Source organism: Typha latifolia, chromosome 7, assembly GCF_019914945.1.
Source record: "Typha latifolia isolate L0001 chromosome 7, TyphaL0001v2, whole genome shotgun sequence".
In the NCBI taxonomy this organism is placed as follows: Eukaryota; Viridiplantae; Streptophyta; class Magnoliopsida; order Poales; family Typhaceae; genus Typha; species Typha latifolia.
The window spans coordinates 1,295,312-1,319,763 of record NC_133092.1 but is presented as its reverse complement, the minus strand read 5'-3'; the positions used below and the strand labels follow the sequence as shown (position 1 = coordinate 1,319,763).

General features: G+C 39.1%; 1 protein-coding gene across 3 annotated transcripts in view; it reads left to right on the top strand.

Moving 5' to 3' along the window:
* LOC140792289 (uncharacterized) overlaps positions 1–24,452 on the top strand; it is a 32,301-nt gene that overhangs the window by 1,653 nt on the left and 6,196 nt on the right. The window lies entirely within an intron of this gene.

The window sequence follows — 24,452 nt, the reverse complement described above, 5'->3', positions numbered from 1 at the left end:
TTTCAACATTATACTTCTCTTAGCATCATTTGAATCCACCTCATAAAGATTCACTGTTTACAATATTATGATTCTGTTGGTTAATCTGAGTTGTTTTTTCAACATTATACTTTTCTTTGATATCAGAGTCTGTGTTCTTGGTTGTTGGTATCCTTGCCAATCATGGACTCAAATACTGCCTTGCATTGTCCCCATAAGAGTCTTTTGGTTAATTTAATCTGTGCCTTAGACAGTAAACTTCTCTTCAAAATCAGAATCTTGATTTGCCTTTTAGCATATTGCGATCCTCACAATTTTCCACCTTACATGACTTGGATTCCCCCTTATATAGATTTTGCTGTTGGCAAATTTGGAGTTCTTGGTTAATTTGCATCTGTGCCTTAGACATAGAACTTCTCTATTAAATCAAAATCTGTATCCTTGCTTCTTTGTATCCTTGCCATAGCATCATGGACTTGATTCTACCTCTTAAAGATTCACTGTTGACAGTATTAGGAATCTATTGGTTAATCTGACGTGCTTTTCAACATTAAACTTCTCTTAGCATCATGCACTGCTGACAATATTAGGGATCTGTTGGTTAATTTTAGTCGTGCTTTCAACACAAACATCTCTTTGATATCTGAATCTGTACTGTTTGCCTTTTGATGTCCTAGCATGGACGGTGAATTCCACTTCACAAAGATTTCACTGCTGATAGAATTAGGTGTTTCTTGGTTGATTTATTTGTGCCTTGAATAATAAACTTCTCTTCTAAATCAGAATTCACTGCCGATAGCATTCGGCATGATGGTACCCTCACCATTTTCCTCATAAAGGTTTCATTGTTGACACTATTTAGGAGTCATATCGGTTAATATAATCTGTATCTTTTCCATTAAAATTATGTATAAAATCCAAATTGGTATTCTTGCCATTTTCTCATGGACGTAAATTCCTCCTCATAAAATATTCATTATTGACAGTATAGGAGTCTTTTGATTAATGTAATCTGTTTATCTTTGACAATGAATTTCTGTGTTAATCTGAATTAGTGTCTCGCTTGAGTCACTTGGAATAATTTTAATCTTTGGCAGTAAACTTCTCTTTGAAATCATAATCTTCATTTGGCTTCTGACATGATGGTATGCTCACCATTTTTCACCTTGTAAAGATTTTGAATAAACACACGGAATGATTTTCTCCTCTCTATCAAAGTTGAATAGAGAGCCGAGCTATCACATGTATATATTAACACAATGCAGTTGCAATGAGTTGCAGCAAATCCCTTAAATCATGGGATTGGATAGCAAATATAGAATAATTGGATATAATTTGTTAGGTGAGATTTACGTAGAATTCGTAACAGAATCATTCTAGCTGTCACCACCCCGTAAATGAATGGGAAACTTCCTAACCATGAGCTTGGATAGCAATGCTTGAAACTGTTTAGATGATAGACCCTTGGTGAAGATATCAGCAACCTGGTCAATAGTGGAAATGAACCGAACAAAGAGTTGCTTGCTAGCCACGTGCTCACGAATGAAGTGATAATCAATCTCAATATGCTTTGTACGAGCATGAAAGACATGATTGGCTGTAAGATAAATAGCGAAGAGATTGTCACACCACAAAATAGGTGGGTTTGTAAAACTCGCACCTAATATTCCAAGAAGACTTTGAATCAAAAAAAAATCACAAGTAGTGTTAGCCATCCCTTTGTATTCAGATTATGTATTGGAGCGAAACACTGTGAGTTGTTTCTTAGAACTCTAAGAGATAAGTTTGGAGCCTAAGGAAATGCTGAAGCCACTCGCAGAACGTCGATCATCTAGATGACTGGATCACCCGCCCAATCAGCATCTGAATAAGCATGAAGACGATCAATGAAGCACGCGAAAAAACTAGCCTGTGGGAGCTAGCGTGCTTTAGATAACGAAGGATGCATTTAACAACACTCTAGTGCATTTGTGTGGGTTGATGCATATGTTGGGCTGTTGGCAAACTTGATTAACAGCAAATGCAATATCTGGTTGGGTGAGAGTAAGATATTGAAGAGCCCCAACTATACTACGATACATGGTGACATCTTGCAAACACTCAACATTGCCTTGAGAAGATTTGGATTCGCTAGAGACCGGAGTACAGACAAGCTTGGCCATGGACGTATTGCTCCGCTTTAATAGGTCATGAATATATTTGCATTGAGTAAGTACCAGGGTTGAAGAAGTACAATGGGTCTCAATACCAAGTAAATAGTTTAGAGGTCCCAGATCCTTGATAGCAAACTCTTTCGACAAAGACTGCACAAGTGCATCAAGACTTGTTTGAGAGGAGCCTGCCAAGATGATGTCATCTATATATACTAGCAAAAAAATAGTATAAGTAGACTTATGCATGATAAAGAGGGATGTGTCAGCCTTAGAAGTAATAAAACCCAAAGTACACAGATAAGAGTTGAGATGCTGAAACCAAGCACAGGAGGGCTTGTTTAAGACCGTATAAATATCCGTGAAGGCGACAGACGGCATCAGGATGCGCTGGATCAACAAAGCTTGGGGGTTCTTTCATATAGATAACCTCATCCAAATGACCATGTAAAAATGTGTTTTTGACATCAAGTTGATGAATGGGCCAACATGAGAACAGTGCGAATGGTAATTTGCTTGATAACCAGGCTGAAAGTGTTAGTGTACTCGACTCCTTCTCGTTGATTGAAGCCTTTGGCAACAAGTTGTGCCTTGTAACGATCTATAAAACCATCATTACTAGTGCTTTATTTTGAAAATCGATTTGCATCCAATAGTATTGCGTCCAATCGGGGGTGGCTCAAGGGTACAAGTGCCATTATTGATTAATGCTTTGTGTTCTTCACTCATAGCTTGGCGCCATTTGGGATCTGCGGATGCTTGAGAAAAGCAAGTGGGTTCAACTATAGCACCAGAAATCATATAAGCAAGAGGATGCTTGCTTGTGTAACGAGGATTGGACTTGACAATGCCATCTTTAAGTCTTCTTACCATAAAATGAGAAGACCGAGGCACCATAGCTGGAGTGAGAGAATGGACACATGGCTCATGAACATGAGTGGTGTCAACATCAAGAGCTGACGAAACAATAGTAGTATTTTGCTAGGAGTTGATGTGCAAGGTAGTGTTGACATTGCTAGGGAGGGTTTGTTCTTGGATTGGAATGTTGGTGGTAGTCAAACAAACACGAACAATGTTTCCACGTGGTTGTCGACTGTATACCTTTAGTGATGGTGGCGCAGGTGGAATAGTCGATTTAGAAGAGTGCTCCGTCAAAGGGACAGTGGGTTGTAGTAACTGAGTTCGCAAGGACTCATTAGTGGTCGACGTGTCAGAAACCCCAAAGTTACCTGCAAGCCAGCAGACACTAGTTGAAAAAATCGATGGGTGAGGCAAAATGTTTCCAGCCATGGGTATTGATGAAAGAGGAATAGGGGGAGGAGACGATGAAGAAGTGGGTGTAGATGACTGAAGAGGAAACACATTCACATCGAAGAAAGCATGAAGAGAAATATAGATGCGATCAAGTTAGATATCAAGACTACGATAGCCAACGTACCCAGTTGGTATACCCTAAAAAAAACACAAGGTGTGGAATGGGGCTCCAGCTTATGATGAGTGTAAGGTCGAAGATAGGAAAAATAAAGACACTCAAAGGCAGGAAGAAAAGTATAATCGGGCTTTCTACTCGATCTTTACGTTGGTCATCACCATAGGATGGAACACCAGATTTAGGTAATAGAGCAAGTCCCGACTCCACAATATGACGATGTTTTCATTCTGCAGCCCTGTTTTGTTGGGGTGTATGAGGACAAGAAATGCGATGATCAATACCATGTGTCAAAAGAATGGATTGGATAAAAATTCATGAGCACCATCAGTTTGTAGAAACTTGATTTTGATATGCAAAATGTTTTCAACATGAACATGAAATTTTTGAAAAATCTCACATACTTAGAACGAACTTTGATAGGGTAAATTCATGAGAGTTTTGAATAATCATCCAAGAAATGAATATAATAGCGATAACCATTCTTGAATAATCATCCAAGAAATCTGTGTGAACTAGTTTCAATGGGTTAGAAGCACGCAAAATATTATTAAGGAAAGGTAATTGGTGACATTTACTCATAACACATGAAGAACAAAAAACATCATTACTTTTAGAAAATGATAAAGGCTCTTGACGAAGAAGACGATGAGTAGTATCCATAGCAACATGACCAAGACGATGATGCCATATAGAAAGAGATGGGGAGTATGCTGAGGCAGCAAGGAGAGCGACTAGGGACAAGCGTGAACTGGAAGGTAGAAGACAATTTAACCCATTTTGCAAAGGATCTTTAAGAAGTATTTTGCCTGTGGACCGATTCTTTACAACACAAAAGTTGGGATGAAACTCAAATAACAATTATTATCTTGGATAAATTGAGAAACAAGGAGAAGATTACGAGATATAGAAGGAACACGTAGAACCTTATTAAGGCGGAACAAATGATTATTGGAAATAAAAGAAGAGCCAAGATGGGAAATCATTAAACCTGAGCCATCACCGATTTTGACTTGATCTGGTCCTTCATAACCTCACTGACTAGAGAGATTGACAAGGTCAGATGTAATACAGTGAGTTGCGCCAGAGTCCGGATGCCACATGGAATCACCAACATGTGTGTTGGGACTAGGGAGTAGAGCAACATTAGCTTGTGGCATGGGACTTTGCTGTGGAGCACTATATTGATAGTTTGGATTAAAGCGATTGTGGCATGTCAAGGCTAAGTGGCCATGACGAAAGCTGACTTTGCATTTGAGGTCATGTTGTCCTTTGCCACAACCCTTCCCTCCAAGATAAGTTGGTGGAGATGATGTAGAATCTAAGACGACGAGCTTGCATGGCTTGGAGGTGCGTTGCACTATGTTGGCCATAGGAAAAGTGGTCGGTACCTCAGTAAGAGAAGTTTGATCAAGGAGTAGAGAGGCCTCTTGTGTGAGAAGAATTCCATGAAGAGATTCAAGAGTATGGTCAACTCCGATGGTGTTAAGAGCCGTTTTGAACTGCAAGTAGTCATGACCAAGCCCAAGTAGAAGACTAGATGTAACTTTATCATCTGATAGGGGGCGACCAATTGCAGCAAGACTATCCACAATCATCTTCGCTTTGTTAAGATACTCTGCCATTGTAAGAGAGCCCTTTTGGAAGTGATGTAGTTGGGTGCGAAGTTGCATAACATGTGCTTGATTCTGTTGAGAGTAATGACGTTCAAGGGTTTGCCAAGCCTCATGTGATGAATCTACACCAATCAATTGTGGAACAATAGCATCATCAACAGAACTTAAGATCCAGCCAAGTGTAAGCTGATCACGGATGAGCCATGATTCATAGGCGGGATTTGAGGGGATGGTAGAGTCAGCACCATCCTAAGCAGAGGGCGAAATCGTAGGTAGAGGAGCAGGAGCACGACCCTCGACAATGTCAAGTAGCTGGTAGGTGCGGAGGAATGGTTTGAACCGAGTCTTCCACATGAGATAATCGGTAGAGTCTAAGTGAATACCGATGGAAGGAAGGGAGGAGGAGAGAGCCGAGCAATCACATCGGTGTCGTTAGACAATGGCATCTAATACCATGAAGAAACACATGAAATGATTTTCTTCTCTCTATCAAAGTTGAATAGAGAGCCGAGCAATCACATGTATATATTAACACAATGCAGTTCCAATGAGTTGCAGCAAATCCCTTAAATCATGGGATTGGATAGCAAATATAAAATGATTGTATATAATTTGTTAGATGTGATTTATGTAGAATTCGTAACAGAATCATTCTGGCTGTCAGATTTCAATGTTGTCCATTTCTTCTTTGCAATCGGAATTGGTATCCTCATTATTGCATTGTGGGCTTGAATTCTACCCATGAATATTCACTGTTGACAGAATTGGTTGTCTTTTGTTAATCCAGTCCGTCTTTTCAAAAATGAAACTTCTCATTTGAATCAGAATCAATATTATTGCTTGAGCATCCAACCATTGCATTATGGGCTTGAATTCCACCCTTATAAGGATCTCATTATAGACTTCTAAATTCATGTAAATATAGTAAAGATTCCACAAGTTTGCTGGTTAACAACTAACACATGCATCTTTACTCAAAGAGATGCCTTGCTTATGGACAAAGAGATGCCTGGATTACTAAACCAAGGTGATGTATTTCTCTTGCATTGTATACATTCTGCTTGAAAAGCACAATCAATGTTTTCTAGTACTTTCTATGGTAGCAACTCTCAGCTGGGGAAGTAAAAGCAGATTCATCAGTTCAAAGGTCAGATTTGTGATACTGTACTAGGTGTTTAGTTTTTGTTCCTGTTGTTTTCTTCACCTTCTCAATTCTTCTTAAATAGGGACTTCTTAAGATCGACGTACTATGCGGCAGACTTAATGGAGTTAGTAGGCGGTTTAGTCAGCCATAGAATGCCTTCTTTTTCATTTTGAATGTTTTCAAGTGAGGTAATTTCTTGCTAAAGGATTACCTTAATAGAAATGCTTACCTATTTTGCATTTGTCCCCAATTACCGGTAAGATATTTCAACGATGTTATGGGTAGCTTTTTTTTTGGTGAGTTCAAGAAAATATCAATCACTAACAATACCGGAGATCAATGATGATCAAATGGAACATGTCATTCCAACAGTACCTTGGTAGTCGAATACAAGTCAAGTGTTTTTGAGGTGGAAAAAAGATAAGGTTTGTAACTTGGTGATTCCTTAATCGTACTTTTTTTCTGATTAGAATTTTTTGGAACGGGATGGATGGAGCAAGTACTCAGATATGTGATTAAATGTTTGAGATGTTAGTTTAAGAGGGGCGAATGTTTTTAGGGATTAAATGTTTAATGGGAGACTAGATTGACTAGTTACTTAGAAAAACAATATTGGCAAAGATGGATGGACTACTGACATGATGGATGCAGGAATGATCTGATAAATGATGTACCAAGAATCTGTATATCCGATGGGCAAATTCTTTTTACACATAGGTGTAGATGCTTTCAAGAGAAACATATTATGAATGAAGAAAATTTGGTTGCAGAAGGATGAATATGTACAAGTCCTACGAGGCAGATGTTTGCAGGGTGGGGCAAGAAATTCAATAAGTTTATTATTGTTGTGGAAGAAGCTGTGAGAGATGCCAATATGTTGGGCGCATCAAGAGTATGAGTCAGTAAAAATAAGAAAGATGACACATGAGTAGCATGTGGATGTTGGATAGAGATGGAATACTGAGGTTTCATTGGATCACAAATGGAAAAATGTTAGAATGATAAGTCGTGTAAGTAATAATGATCAGATATTAAAAGAGTGATATATATGGCTCTTTCTTCAGCTTTGTTATAAAATTTCTTGATAAATCAAATGCATGGAGATTTGGAACTTAAAATATGAACAGGGTGTGGAACAAAAGGATCAAATACATCTATAGGATCATATTTGAAGTAGGAAAGCAATCATTGAAATCACCTGGAGCAAGTGGTTCTTACATCTTCTCTAAGGAGCAGTATGGAAGGAGGATGAAGTGAAGTTATCCCTAGTTTTCTTGGTATCATACTGAATACATTACTTTCTATTGGAAATATATAGCAGATGGACAATGTTAGGGTTGTGAAAATGCAAGAGAATGCCTTTTGTTCCATTATTGTTTGAAAAGAGTTAGTCAAACTATTAGTATCCCTGGTCATCCTTCTATTTATCTTTGATCAAAGGATGAAACTAGTGATTGGTTGTGATTAACACTTAACAAATTCCGTGTTAGTTGGATTGACCTGTGAGATGCTAACATCGTTCAATTGCCTAAGAGAGAAGATGCATAACCAGTAAAGGACTTTAGTCCCTTATGTCTTGTAAGGGGCACCAAGAATTATAAGCCAAGGTTTTAGCAATCGATTGAGGGTGCGTCTTTGATAGTCAATGGACAGGCACATAGTGCCTTTCTCCTAGGAAGAAGTGAACAAATATTTTAAATTGAAATAGCAGATAGGCAATGTTAGGTTCTGAAAATGCAAGAGAATGCTCTTTGCTCTATTATTCTTTGAAGAAGATTTAGTACCATTATCTGTATACCTGGTCATCCTTTTCTTTTCTGGTCATTATTTTTATTTATTTTTGGTCAAAGGATGAATATAAGGTAGGACTAAGTGTGCTGTCGTATTTGGTGAGCTTGATTAAACTATTGATTAGCAACATCCAGATTAGTTGGACTGACCTGTGAGATTCTAATATCGTTTAATTGCCTAAGAGAGAAGGTGCATAACAACTTCCTTCTATATCTCTTGTAAGAGTTACCAAGAATGATAACCAAGGTTTGAGCAATTGGATTGAGGGTGAGTTTGTGAAAGTCAAATAGACAGGAACACAATGCCTCTCAATGGAAGATGTGAATAAATATCTTTGATAGCATTTCAGCGGCACAAGAAGCTTTAGTTATAGTGTAGGAAAATATCAAACACTAAGTATGATGATCTATTTTTCAAAATAGACTTTCAGAAGGGCTACAACAGAAGGTTATGAAGTCAAAAGAGGTTCGAGCAAGAGATCCTCGGTTCCCATCTCTGTTTTTTTTGGTAGTGCATGCTGTTTGAAGAATAGTTCATGAAGATGGTAACTTGAGATACTTTAATAAGGATTTTCAGGTGAAGGATTTAATAAGATGATAGTTTGAAGAATAGTTCATGAACAACATTTACAGTGAAGGATTTATTAAGATGGTAGTTTGATGCAACTTTGTTTACAAAATGGATCTGGAGGATACTGGAAAATCTGATGGGTATTCTTTGGAAAATGTGGGAGGTAGCATTGAATTGATGATTGAAAAGAAGATATTTTTGTGGAATATGGATAGATTTCTCACAAACGATGAATGGAAGGAATAATTCTAAATGACTGACAAATGACTCGTTCTTACACTCTGGTGGAAAAGGTTTTCGAGGAGACATTCACAATGGAGAAAATGTGGTTGGAGAAAGATTAATATATACGTAATTCTTTCCAGGAAGATAATTGTGGGGGTAGGGCATGGATTTCAAGTCTATTTGAAGGTTGGAAGAATCTTCAGAGGATGCTAACGTTTTGGTTGCATCAAGAGTTTGCCAGGAAAATAATAAAAGCTGAATTGATGAGTTTTCTGATATTATATAGAAAAAAAGAAAGAGGATGATCATCAAGAAAAGGATTGGAGAACATATGAACCAAGAAATGAATGTTGCACCAAAGGTAAAGCAAACTAGCAAAGAACATGTAGTCAATACTAAAGGGAAAATGACCATTAGATAGAGAATGGAACGTTGAGGGTTTCAGTGAATTACATATAGGAGAAGGTTAACGTGATGAGTCACAAAGTGGTAGTCATCAGATTATAGCAGAACAGTCACAAAGTGGTAGGAAAGCATTCTTTGAATCTAACACAGAGAAAGCACTAAAAGCAAATGGATTCTTTCTTTTATAAGGAACGGATTGGAAGCTGGATAAAGTGATTTTAGCGTGAGCTTTTTCTATCGCCAATACCAAATGGACCTCTTTTCTATATGAATAGGTTTCCATAATGATTGGCCTGGGGAGAGCAGCAGGATTGACCTGGGGAGAGTAAATTTATGCAGCCATTATTTCATTGCCTAGAATGAAGGTGCACAGACCTGTATCTCTTTTAAGTAAGGTTGGCAATAATGATGACTAATAATTTATCTTATAGTTTGTGATAATCAGATGGACCGTAGGTATGATGTTGAATATTGAAATCTACTTTCATATGGCCCAGGCAGCAGTATTTAAAGCTTTTTGCTGCATGTATTGAATGTTATTTAGAGGAATGGGTGAATGATTATCAAATTAATTAAAGATATGGTAGATAACTCAGAATGTTCTTTAATTATTGATGGAGAAAAGGGAAGGTTATGAATTTTGGAAGAAGAGGCCCGAGATAAGGAGAATCTTTGTTTCTATTGGTTGTGCATATACTTTGACAGACACTTCATGAAGATAGTGATTTTGAGACACTTCAAAGAAAGTTTCTGATGATGTGTAAAATGTCTCAATTCTTTGATTTACTTGTGAGTATTGTTTGGAAAGATGTATATAATGTTATCCTCCTTTTATTGAATGTTTTTCAGGTCTGGTTTAATTTTTCGTACTATTTATCCTCCTCTTATTGTAGGATTTTCATGTATAATTTAATTGTTGCAATAATTCTCTCTTTTATATAGGTGGTATGGGAGGAAACTAATAAATGCTAGAAGATGTTCTAAAATGCCAGGTTACACATATTAGATAGGAAACTGGTTCAGGTGATTGGTTACCTCATAGAAATATTTGAGAAGGGATTATTGGCAATAAGAGAGCAGTTCTGTATCCCTTGGAGGATGACTTAAATAATAGTTTTATAATTATTCTTTAGCTTTTCTTTGAGTGCTATAGTGGGTGATTCACAAACTTGTTAAGATGGCATTTTTTCTTTTAATGCAAAGGTTAGGAATGAAATGATTCCTCTTATTTGTTGGGGAAGGTTTTGTTAAGAGAAGAATGTGGAGGTTCTGGTGTTTTTTTAGTAAAGCATTTCAGTATAACTTTGTTTGGAGAATGGATCTGGAGACTGGAGGAAATTGGAAAAGCAGAAAGATACTCTGGAAAACGTAGATTTGACAAAAAGAGTGTAGCATGACCAGTGATTGAGAGTTGAGATATCGGTAAAGTTGGATAGATTCCTAACAAATGAAATGATGAATAATTCACAATGACATTGACAGATGTTCTACTGACAATCAGCAGTGATCATGTTCCATTGTTCTTACACATTGGTATAGAAGGTTTTCAAGAAACAAAGGTATACAGAATGTAGAATTGTGTGTTGGTGATGGATATTCTTTTTAAAGTCTTTACCAGGAAGATTTTTATGGGTGCAAGATAAGGATTTCAGGTGAGGTTGTCATTATAGAAAAGGGAATAATCTCTCTCAGGAAGATGCTAATATTGCGATGCATCAAGAGTTTGGGTCAATAAGTATTGAAGTCAGATAGAGGCTATTCAAATGCTGAATAGAGAAAGGCAGAGGAGCTCTCAGCTCATGAAAAAGAGTTGCAGAACATATTAACAAAAAATTGAGTCCTCCAAAATATAACATATTATGAAGAAACATCAAGGAGCAACAAATTAGATAGAGAATGGAAGACCAAGACTTTTTTGAATGACAAAAGGGTGAAGGATATATATGACCAATGACATAATTGTTTATGATCAGTTAATAGCAGAAAATTGAAATATAGATACTTTCTTTTCGTATATCTACTTTTTCTTGGTGAATCAATTGGATCGAGATTTAAATCTGGTTATTGGGTGTCATATGGAACGGATGAATCCTGTATGTCTATAAGGTGATAGTCTGGGTAGGAATGCAATTGTTGAATTTAACTAAGTATATTCTTCTCTAAGACATAGTATGGAAGAATGATTAAGTGAGTTTATCCCAACTTGTTCCTAGTCATACCTGAGGTGTTACTTTTCTATTTTAATAGCAGATGGGCAAAGTCGGGATTTTGAAAACACAGTATCTTCTTTTATTATTGATATATCACTTCCGTCAACACATTGTAAATATTTTTGCCCTATTTATAGTTCTATTTATCCTTGGTTATTGTTCCAACAATTTCTGCCTCGAGGTTTCATTCTCTTGATCACTGTGTAATAGTTTTTTTTTGTCCTATCCCAATCTTGCTTGATCTAATCAGGTCTTAATTTATTGATTGATTCAGAACTTTGAAAGGGCCATCTCTTCAAGCCTTCCTCAAATTCTTAATCTTCCAAACCAATTCCAGACAGTCTTCTCAAAGCATTTTCCATCCTGAAGCATTTTCTTTAGACTTCTCAAAGGGAGTATTTTTGAAGATCAATCACCTGCGGTAGAAGATACATATTTTCTCACCAAGTTAGCGAGAAATCTTTCTAAGTTGGCAAAAAATCACTTCATCTCTCTCGTTGGTCCAATTTTATTCCACAAATAGGCAGATTAAGGAGTTCGATTCTCTCCACATTAAATTACTGCATTTGGTTCAAAATTACAATATTGGATCTGCTCATTGTAACATTTAGAGTTTTGGAGAAGTGAATGAATTCCCTTGGTCCCCACCTTGCTGATGGTGGCGGCAGGTCTATGATTAGGAGAGTAAGCCTGACATATTGCTCTTCCCCCATTTCAAAGAAGAGATATATATATACCTCTCTGACCAAAAGTCTGGTCTTTGAAAGAGGAAGTAATACGTGGTATTGCAGCTACAGAGAAACAAGCAAAGCAGAGAGTTTCAGAGGGAAGGAAGGAATGCTAACCAAAAGGTGTGGCATTCTCCTATGAAAAAAGGTCCTCTGTTGCCTGTAGTTCTTATTTATCTGACAAATCATTAATTAAATTTGTAACTGTTTTAGTAAGTGTAATGGGGATATAAAACTGCATATTTTAGCTTCTGTACTTAGAGAGAATGATAAGTATGTGAATATTACCCTTATTCCTATCAAATGATTTGGAAGTAGAGGGAGATGTTATTGCTGATTTTTATTGTTGCAGAAGTGTTTCTCAATGGAGTTGTTTTCAAGATACAAGATACAACTCTTAGTGCATTAATGTCTATTGGAGGAGATATCATTGACAACTAGCAGTGAATTAATGCCACAGGTGCTAGGGATATCAAGATACTGTGATTTATAGATTAGATCTTATGGACATTCTTATAATGGGAAGGAAATTTGGTAGGTCTAACAAAAAGGAAAGAGAGTTTTGCAAAGTTAGTCTGATTTTTTATTAATAAATTCTTGGTATTTATTAAGCCTTAATAATGATGAAGATATATACTTCTGAATGGAATTGTGGTTTGAAAAGTCAGACTGCTAACTTAATACAGTAGATTTTGCAGGAAAAAGATCTTGAGTAAATTAGTGAAGCCATAATGATTTAGAGGCTTCAGGGATTGAGAAAGGTTCTGGAGAATGGTCTTTTTTGGATCAGTTATTGGTAAGAAGTGGGTGTAGATGTCTGAAACTCATAATGGTGCAAGAAGATTCCGAGATGAATCAGATTGGTGAGGAGCCTTTTCATTTCCAGTGGTGAAGTGGTCAACTAATGTGAAGAACTGTTAATCTTGAAAGAAAATTGGAATAGAAGATGGAACTAGAATAGATAATTTCTTTCTTTGTAGAGTTCCCAACAGTGGAAATGGCAGAGGATGCATTAAATGAAAAGGGAGCTTGGTTGGAGGTTTTATGAACATTGAGGCTTTTCAACGAGATTTTGGAGTTCAAAGGAAATTGCAGTGCAGACATCATGGTTGATAATTAAAGGATTCCTTATATACTGCTAGGAAGAATTTTCCCAACTGATATCTAAATTTGCAAACTAGAAATCATAGATTAAAGAACAAAAAGAGAGGTTTCTTAATGGTTAATGTATATTTTAAGTTCAAATTTTATCGCAATCTACTTAATCTCTATTTTCTATTGTCTATTCTTGAAGGTGAGGATGCTTATCCTTGTATCAATCTTTCCTCCACTCGCAGTGTATGAAGGGGGGCTACACATGAGGGGGTGCTGAATGTAATACATACATTGCTAGTATGTTACCTAACATTCTAAGATGTTGGCTTAATTGATTATCTAACAAGGTTGAATCTGAAGATAGTGACTCCTCGTGCCTTGGAAAATTCTAGATGAATATCTGGTCACAGAGTAGTTATATATGAATGTCCCTAACTAATTAATCTAGAGGAGGAAGCGAGAAAGATGATTGGTGATGGATTACGGAGACAACTTAAGACTTAAGAAAGAAACATGAACACATGAAGGAGAAGAATGTGGCAGGACAAATTGCTCCGGATGTTTTATGGAGTAAATAAATGGGTGGGGGGGGGAGAGAAAGGGAAGAGTGTGTATAAGATTATTCTTAGTAAGAAGGGGTGAAATTGAAGGTTGCAAAAGAAGGAATAGGAGATGATATCTAAAGTGTAAGGAGATCGAGATTTTTTTTAAGAAAATAATCCAGCTAAGTAGGTGTGACCTATTCATAGAAATTAAGATAATATGCCATGGCAATGAGAGGAAGTTCTTTTGGAAAGGGATACCTGGGTGGGAATGATGGCAGCACATGTTCCTTTCATGGAGTAAGAGATGAGGAAGGAAAAAGAGCACAGGAGAACAGAGATAAGGAGAAAAGTATCAATGAAGAGCGCTCATCATTTGGTCTTACTATTGAGATTGATATCCAGACAATTTAGGCTGGCACTAGTAAAAGAAGAAAGAGGAGAACAAGTGCAAATAGTGCTGCAATAAACCAAAGTATTGGAACCATCACCAAAAAAGGATGGAAGAATGAAAGCAGTAAGGAGATCATGTCACAAATTGGAATAGGGGCCCATCAATAGCAACTTCTAGTTAATTTACATTCATTGAGTGCTTAATTCCTAACTCAGAGTTGAGATTGTTTGAAAAAAGGCATGGCATGTGAAACAATAAGAAATCCAAACCTAGAATGGGTTTGGAGAGGTGAAGAAAAGAGAATTTTGGTGGAATGTTTCATCCATTTGAAAGAGAGGGCTCAGCCCTATTTACACAAGTTCACAATAAAATAAGATAAATTTAAATGATAGACATTCTAATAACTCTAATACCCCCCCTCAAACTCAAGGTGAATCATAAACCGAGAGTTTGCTAACTAAATGTTCAAAGCGTGGAAGGGGAAGAGACTTCGTGAAGAAGTCGGCATTCTGCTCCCCAGTGTTGAGGCGATGGAGTGAAATGGTGCCAGCTCTGTACTCCTGACGAGTATAGTGAATGTCGACTTCAATGTGCTTTGTCCTCTCATGGAAGACATGATTTTTAGCTAACTTTTTAGCACTATCATTGTCGACATGAAGAGGGGTTGGAAGGTGCAAAGAAACACCCATATCACTAAGGAGACGACGAAGCCAAACAACCTCCTTAGTAGTCGCACACATGGCACGATACTCTGACTCAGTACTGGAGAGAGACACCACATTCTGCTTCTTACTACGCCAAGAAATCAGAGAGTCTCCTAAGAAAATGCAGAAGCCTGTAGTAGACTTTCGATCAGATTTGTCACCAGCATAATCTGCATCGGAATAAGCTCGCAGAGCCAAGATGGACGTCGATGGCATAAAAAGAGAGCGAGTGATGGTGCCACGTAGGTACCGAAGAATGCGTAAAAGTGCAGCATAATGGGCAGATCGAGGAGCCTGCATGAACTGAGTGACAAGACCAACTGCATAAGAAATGTCAGGCTGAGTAATGATCAGATATACGAGTGCCCCGACAAGCTGACGATATCTGGTCGGATCTGGAAGAAGCTGACCATCATCGAGCTGAAGCTTTACATGAAGCTCAACTGGAGTAGCAGTAGGACGAGTATCGGTGATGGTGGCACGACTGAGAATGTCGGTAATATACTTTTGCTGAGATAGCAAAAGATCATGAGATGATTGGGCAATTTCGAATCCCAAGAAATACTGAAGAGGACCAAGGTCCTTCATCTCAAACGGATGCTGAAGATGCTGCTGAAGGGAGCGGATGCCAACTGAGTCATCTCCGGTGATAATCATATCATCGACATATAGAAGAAGAATGACCCGACCCTGAGCAGAAGACCGCAGAAACATAGATGGCTCGGAGGGGCTCTCTCGAAATTCGTAGGCTGTGAGAACACTACGAAATCGATCAAACCAGGCACGAAGGGCTTGCTTAAGCCCATAGATAGCTCGTCGCAGACGACAAATGTGACCTGGAGGAAGAGGGAAACCAGGTGGAGGGTCCATATATACCTCCTCGTCAAAAAGACCATGAAGAAACGCATTCTTCACATCCATCTGATGTAAAGGCCACTGGTGACTGGAAGCAATGGCAAGAAGAGTGCGGACATAAGTTATCCGGGCCACTGGAGCAAAGGTCTCCTCATAGTCTATCCCATATTCTTGAGTGAAGCCCCGAGCAACTAGACGAGCTTTGTATCTAGCAATGGATCCATCAGGTCGATACTTGACCTTGAAGATCCATTTGCAGCTGACAGGCACGATGTCTGGTGGGCAAGGGATAACATCCCAGGTATGCATCTGCTGAAGTGCCTGAAGCTCATCTGCCATGGCCTGCTGCCACTCTGGAACCTGGACGGCCTCACGATATGACCTGGGCTGAGGAATGGAGTGGATGGCTGCAAAAAAGCTGTGAAACTGGGGAGAGTATGTAGCGGAGGACATCAAAAAACCATACCAATTAGGAGGGCGATGCTCACGTGCTGGATAACGACGAGCAGGTGCAAGAACCGTCACAGTAGATGATGGGACCGTCAGAGGAATACTACCAGTGGAGGGAGCCTCAGCTGTAGGACGGGGACAAGACTTGTGAGTGTAGAAGTATGGTAGGGTCGTCATAGGAGGGGGGTACTCCTCTGGAGGAGTTGGAATCTCAGTAAGAGAGCGATCTAAAGTGGCAGATGGAGGTGATAGTAAAGGAGTGTTTATGGGTAGAGTAGCATCAGGTAAGTGGGGGACTGATGGTGGAGCTGGGGTAGGAACATCTGAGGGGACGGAAGAAAGGACAGGTGTAGGGAGATCCAGAAATGATAACTCCGAAGGAGATAAATCATCGGAGGTGAAGAAGGGTATCTCTTCCAGAAAGGTGACATGGCATGATATCCTAAGGTGACGAGCATAAGTGTCATAACAACGATAGCCTTTATGCTTAGGATTGTATCCTAGAAAGACACATTTAGCTGCCCGAGGGGACAACTTATTACGTTCACCTGGAGGGAGAAGAACAAAACAGGTACACCCAAAAACACGAAGATGACCATACGAGGGTGAAATACCATAGAGACGATCATACGAACGAGGGACAGAAGCCTCAAGGAGAGCACGAGTGGTCTCAAGGAGATGGCGATGCTTTCGTTCGGCAACTCCATTCTGAGCAGGGGTATAAGGACAGGACTGCTGAGATAGGGTGCCGGCAGAAGCATGAATAGAACGAAACTCAGATGAGAGATACTCATGAGCCCCATCAGAACGGAATATCCTAATAGAACGGCCAAACTGAGTACGAACCATAGAAGAGAAATCACGGTAAATCTGACATACCTTAGATTGCTGTCGCATAAGGTAAACCCAAGTGAAACGAGAGAAATTATCAATGAAGCAGACATAATAAAGAAAACCAAGACCCGAAGAGAGCGTAGCAGGACCCCAAATATCAGAATGCACAAGATGAAAAGGGGAATCAGATATATTCTCACTAAGAGCAAAAGGAAGGGCCCGGTGTTTTGCCAACCTACAGGCAATACAAGGAGACAAACGGAAAAAACGACTACTGCCTAAGCACCCAGACCGAGACAAGGTCTTGAGGCGCTGACTCGATACATGACCTAATCGTCGATGCCATATATCTGAAGTAGAAAGAGGAGTGACTGGACAAGCACTGGGATGAGGTGATGGAAGGTGAAGCTGATCCAGATAGTAAAGTCCGTGAATTCGACTACCGATCCCAATCCTCTGGCCTGTAGACGGGTCCTACACAACACAAGAAGTAGACGAAAAGGATATAGTATAACCAGAGTCAGAAAGCTGAGTAATAGAAATGAGACTCATGGTTAGACCGGGAACAAGCCAAACATCAGATAAGGTAAGACGGCCAGTAGTATCTGGGATGGGGTGATGTGACCAATGTGAGAGATAGGATAACGGGTCCCGTCAGCTGTGTGACCATGAGGAAGAGCAAGTGGGGCAGGTGTGAGACTAGTAAAAATGGAGGAGTCACCAATAATATGATGTGAGGCACCTAAGTCAAAAATCCAGGGTTTAGTCATACTAGAGGCAGCAGAGGCAGAAGTGGAGGCGCCAGTGAAGCTGAAAGCTCCATGAATGAGCTGCTGGATCTGCTGAAGCTGTGCACTACTGAAGATGGGATCAGTGGAGTGAAGAGCTGGACTGGTGCTTGGACCAACAGTCGAGGAAGACAAGTGACGACTCTTGTCCTTACTTGATCCCCCTTTGGCAGAACGGGGAACAAGCTCAGGATGAAGTCGATAGCAACGAGCGGCAAGATGACTAGGACGGCCACAATGAGTGCACATAGGTCGCGATGAGTGATGCTCTCGTCCGGACACATGAGTGACACGAGCAGCAGTAGAAATGTCAGGCTTGACTGATATAGGGGCAGGTGTAGCACCAAGCACACTCTCTACAACGACAGAAGGCTGTGTAGGTGTAATCTGCTGAGAGGGCAAGAGACACTGCCTAAGTTCCTCAGCTTGTAGCTCAGCTGTGGCACTGTCCAGACTAGGGAGAGTGGAGCGGTGCAACAAATGACGAGTGAGATCCCCAAATTCCGGACGAAGGGCAGACAGGAACTCCATCAAGTGATCCTCATCACGATGTAGCTGAGCAGCCACTGAATCAGTAGGGCAAAAAGTAGGCTCCATTGTCGTGAGCTCACGCCAAATGTCAGTCATACGGGCATAAAAATCTTGGATAGTGAGCCGACCCTGTCTGGCCTCGTGAGCGTCGCGATGGAGTTGAAAGCGATGCATCAGACTCGATTGCACGAATCGACGACTGAGATGGGTCCAGATGGCTTGCGCAGAGGGCAAGGTCTGGAGCTGAGGCTGAAACGATCGATCAACTTGTAGAATGAGGTAGGTGCAGACCTCCATGTCACGTAAGGCCCATTCATCATACTCTGGAGATGGAACCTCTGTCTGAACAGTCTTGAGTGCGGTAGACTCAGAAGAAGCCACAGAAGTAGTCTGGATGATAGTGCGAGGGGGAGCGCACCCCGTAGACATGCCATCAATATGCCCGAGAAGACGTCGCCCACGAAGGACGATCTCAATAGAAGAAGCCCATGTGATCCAGTCTTGTTGAGTGACAAGAAGAAATCCGACTAGTAATACACTCTCACGACCGACCGGGACATAAGATGCCATTGAAAAAGACAAAAAAATTGTCAAGCACTTGAGGGTGATTCACAATTTTCTCACTTAGGCCTTTCGTCGAACACTTGGAGTGCGGAGAAATTAACTTCAATTTCGATCAAACAATTTCCTTATTTCACTGTTTGGATGAAAGGAAGCAAGTATGGCCTTCACTATGTGGCCTTCACTGAGCTGGAGTGAGTGAGAGGAGATGGCTGAACGAGGAGTCGTAACCCAGCCGTTGAAGGATGGCTTCACGACAGCTACATCTGTTGGTCAAAGCCGAGCTCGAGGAGGGTGACCAGTGAAGACCACCTTCTCTCCGATGGGAGAGCTTGAGCTACAAAATCAGACTTGCCGATGAAGGAAGGAATTTGAGGCTGCTGAGAGAGCTCACCGACAGCAGCAAGCAAAAAAAAAAATTGGTCGAAACAGAGCTCGAGGAAAGTGACCGGTGGCCCTCCAACGGCGACGCCCTCGACTGGAAGGAAGATGCGACGGACAGCGACCTCTAACAGCGACGCCCTCAACTGAAGGAAGGAGGTGGCTGAGAGAGCTCACCGGCGGCAGTGGAAAAAATAATTTGTCGATCCCGAGCTCGAGGAAGGCGATCGGTGAAGAAGAAGGAGCTGCCCTCCAACAGTGACGCCCTCGACTAGGAGGGAGGCACGACGAGCAGCGTCCTCTAGCAGCGACGCCCTCGACTGGAAGGTGCGATGGGCAACGATGGCGGGCAGCGATGAAATGGAGTCTCCGGTGAGGAAAAAAAATTTTGATGCTCAATTGGAGTGGTGAAGTCCAGAGGCAGTTGAAAAAATAATATTTAGTGATAGGAGAGCTCTGATACCATGAAACGATAAGAAATCCAAACCTAGAATGGGTTTGGAGAGAGGAGAAGAAAAGAGAATTTTGGTGGAATGTTTCATCCATTTGAAAGAGAGGGCTCAGCTCTATTTACACAAGTTCACAATAAAATAAGATAAATTTAAATGATAGACATTCTAATAACTCTAATAGCATGTGAGGATGTGAATGGCATGACCTGAAGACGTGAGCATCATTTCAGAAGACTGCAAGTGCTTGAGGACTTCAATGGCTTTGTGGCTTGGATGGCATGGCTTCGTGAAGCTATGTTTAATCAGTTGAGGAAAGATGCCAGATATCAGTGCTCAATGCAATTGATTTGGACAGATGCATCCAAGGTTTGTGGTATTGATCTTCATGTGAGGTTAAGCTGGTTGTCTAAGAGTCCTTTGTGATGGGTTGCATTTCAAAGACTTGCCTTGGGGACTTAGGTTTTGAACCTCAATGGACTGTCTTGCAGAAAGTTTGACATGATATGAGGTCTTAGTTACCACCTTAGGAGCTCGGTACTCAGCTTGAGGGCTTTAGCTGTTCTATGGGATCGATAGCATGGAGGTGCCCAATTACATAATAATCACAATGAAAGTTGGTCAAGTGAGACATTTACTTAATGGCATTCTAGTTGGCTGCATGGAAAGGTCAGGTATGGACATTGCAGAGTAGACACTCGCGTTTAATACATAGTGTAGCACTGAGAGAGGAGATCAAGGATCGTGTTTGGCTGTGTTGTGCAATTCCATTGAATTGGGCATGTCTATGATAAGAATTCTAAGTTGGCTCCCCTCAATATGTGATATTAAGGCATCGCACAAGATTTTGTTAGGTGAAATATCTAACCCCATGACAAGTGGTATTAGTGGAAAGGTTGCCGCTCTATTTAGTGTAACACTATCTGTGGGCTACGTCTATGGGAGATCTAAAAAAAAAGAAATACAAAGGAGAAATCACTCTCAACTCATCTATCACAAGCTCTTGTAATGTTAAGTTGAGTGTTGTCAGTTGTGAATTATGCTGTGCCCCCTGACCTCCCCTCATATTTACAGGATCTCATCGGTGGCAGGGGAGGAATGTGGGAGTTTCAATAGGAGCATAAGGTAGATACTTTTTTTTCCCAAGGATAATCTCCAAAGAAAAGCAATACCAATAGCAAAGCCTTCTATTAAGAATCCTAATTAGATTAGGACTCTCAAATATTCCTCTAAAGGCACTAGGAATTTAATACGACAATTTTGGCAAGTTCAACTCGGATGAGCTATGTCTTAGCATAATTCTCATATCAAGATTTGTTTGGCCGGATCCAATTCCTTCACTGCAATCTCTTCTGATAACTATTTCCCGAGGTTATGTATCTCCTTCATATTTGATCTTGCACCAAGCATGTCATCAACATACATGAGTAATACAATGTAAGAGCTGTCAAATCTTTTTATATAGAACTAGTGGTCTGTTTTGCATATGTTGTAGCAATGTGCAGACATAAATCTATCAAACTTGAGATACCATGCCTAGGAATTTACTGCAGACCATACAAACTCTACTTGAGTCTACATACTAGATTTTTTTTACCTTGAGCTGCAAAACCCTTTGGTTGATGCATGTAGATTTTTTCCTTTCGGTCACCATAGAGGAATTCTATTTTTACATCTAGTTGTTGAAGATATAGATCCTCTGAAGCCACCAAACCAAAAACATATCGAATTGTAGTCAATTTAATAACATGCGAAAACATTTCAGTATAGACAATACCTACTGCCCTTTGCTGAAATCCTTTCACTGCCAATCTGGCCTTATACCTCTTGTGCCAGCCTGTAAACCCACTTGTTATAAAGAACTTTCTTTCCTATAGATGGACATACCAACTCTCATTTCTAATTTGACATCAATGAGTCAGTCTCTTCATCTATAGCTATTTGCCAATAAATGCTACTATGAAACTGCAAAGCATCTTCAAAACATTATGGCTCACAATCGTCAATCAACAATAAATTATATACAGAAAGAGAATAATATCTAGGAGGTTTGATAGTTCTGATAAATCTCTTAGGAGAAATTGTAGTTTAGTGTTCTGGTTCTACCCTGTTATACTGACTCTTAAGAGTTTCTCTTTCTTTATCTTAGAAGCAATACGCAAAATCATTTTGCCTATATTTGGAGATGTGACAATTTTACCTCCTTGTCTCCATACCTCCTCCGTTTATTGGGTTAATAGTGTTCGCTACATTTGCCAAAAATTCCTTAGGCAAACTAACGTGCAGCCTCATACTCCTTGCACGTTGTATGATGGTACGGTTCATACGCTCAGCTACACACCACTTTGTTACGATGTCCTTGGAATAATCTTCTCTCGTCTGATTCCTTAGGTGGCTCTGTATTTTTCAAATTTTTTACTGCATTATTTCACCATCATCCGATCTCAAACACTTTAGCTTTAAATTATCTCATTCTCAACCAAAGCTTCCCATTTCTTAGAAATATCAAATACATCATATTTATTTTTTTAAAAATAAAACCATAATTTTCTTGTAGCATCATTCATTGAGGTAATAAAATAAGAAGAACCTTCAAATGAGCACACTTGGGTTGGTCCAAAGACATTTGTACAACCAACTCTAACTTTTGTGATCGTGGTAATTGTCCCTGCCATTGGAAGCTCACTTTTTTCTATTTTCCATAGATAGTCTTTGCAAAGCCCTAGATCCACTGGCTTTAGCTCTAGGAGTATTTCATTGGAATGGTATAACGTTGTATTTGCACCAGACTCCGCAACTGCCTTCTATCACGTAAAGTATACCGCCTTTCTTGTTGAGAGCTACCGTCGTAGCCTCTCTTGTGATTTTCCATGAGTCATTAGTGAAGAGGGTCATATTACATGCAGTTGTTAGCTGTCGAACAAATATGAGGTTTCTTTTGAATTTATGGACATGCCTCATATTAGTTAATTCATAACCTAAGGCTTTTGTCATATTGATCTGGATATCTTCTTTTCCAATGATATTGGAAGATTTTCTATCTCCAAGATAGACATATCCAAAGTCACTTAGACGTAATTACTAAGAATGCCCTCGTGGAAAGAGGCTCTTAGTTTCTATCACCCGTGATTCAACTTGTCCGTTCATAGACAAGTTGACCTTGAATGCTCTTCGGCAACGAGAGATAGTATACCTACTAGTATTAGTCATAATCCTGATGATACACCTAGTGGTGAGATCGTCCCATCTACATTTGTTGAGGAAAGTTAAGAAGGCATAAGGATTAAAAACAGAGAAACTAAGAATATATATACATATCAGCGACGTCGTCATGAAAATGTTGCTTCCTATAATTATGGTACATCGAGTATTTATTATTTGAAGCCATCATAAGATCCATATGCTAGTTATTATCCTCAGTATCCTAAGTATTCTCAGACACAAGATTCAAATGTTGTTTATTATCCTCCTCAGACGCAAGTCATACAACAAAATCCATACAATATGACTAGTATGATGGAATTATTTTTTCGAGCATTAAGTCCTAGACATTATTATGAGAAATTTACGAGAACTAGCTCGGTATTCATCAAAGTTTTAAATTTTGAGTAAGTTAATATATTTTTTAAGTTTTTAGACTTTATATATGAGTAATTTTTATTTTCTTATTTTTCTTTCATTTTTTCTAAATTTTTTGCATTTTTAAATAATATTTAGAATTTTATGTAATTAAAAAATAGTCCGATCTAATAATGGCCGATACGGCCGATACATGACGTTTTTTCAGACGGCCAGTACCAATCCCGATCTCGACACTAGGAACCTTGTTATAAATATGCACTTAAGCTCATAAATGACTATTATAGACACCATATAAACCAGCAAATATGCACTTAAGTTTGTAAATAACTATTATAAATACTATATAAGCTAGCAAATAGGCATTTAAGTCATTAAATAACTATTATAGACACTATATAAGCGAGCAAATATGTCCACAAATGACTATTATAAATACTATATAAGCCAACAAATATACACTTAAACTCGTAAATGACTATTATAAACATTATATAAGCCAACAAATATATACTTAAGCTCGCAAATGACTATTATAGATACTATATAAGCCAGCAAATATACATTTAAGACTGCAAATAATTATTATAAACACTATATAAGCTATCAAATATGTACTTAAGCCTGCGAATAACTATTAGTCATACTATAAAAGGCAGTAATATGCACTTACGCCCACAAATGCATATTATAATATAATAATATATGAATATTATAATATTATATTATTATAATATAAAAATATTTATAAATTATAATACACTATATAATATTTATATATTATAATAATGATCACCATAATGATAAAATGATATTTTAGTCCATTAAATTTACATATTATTTGTTTCTTTCTAAAACTAATACTATTTTCACTTTCTCACATCACATCATAAACAATAAATATACTTTTAGCAACATTTGGCAAATTCGAGTCCGATAAGCCTTCACTTCATAACATAAGGGATTCATGGGCGAAATAAGGATGAGCATACAGTATCTAGTGGTTGGTCTTGTGTGGTGAATCATGGATAACCCTGGTTGT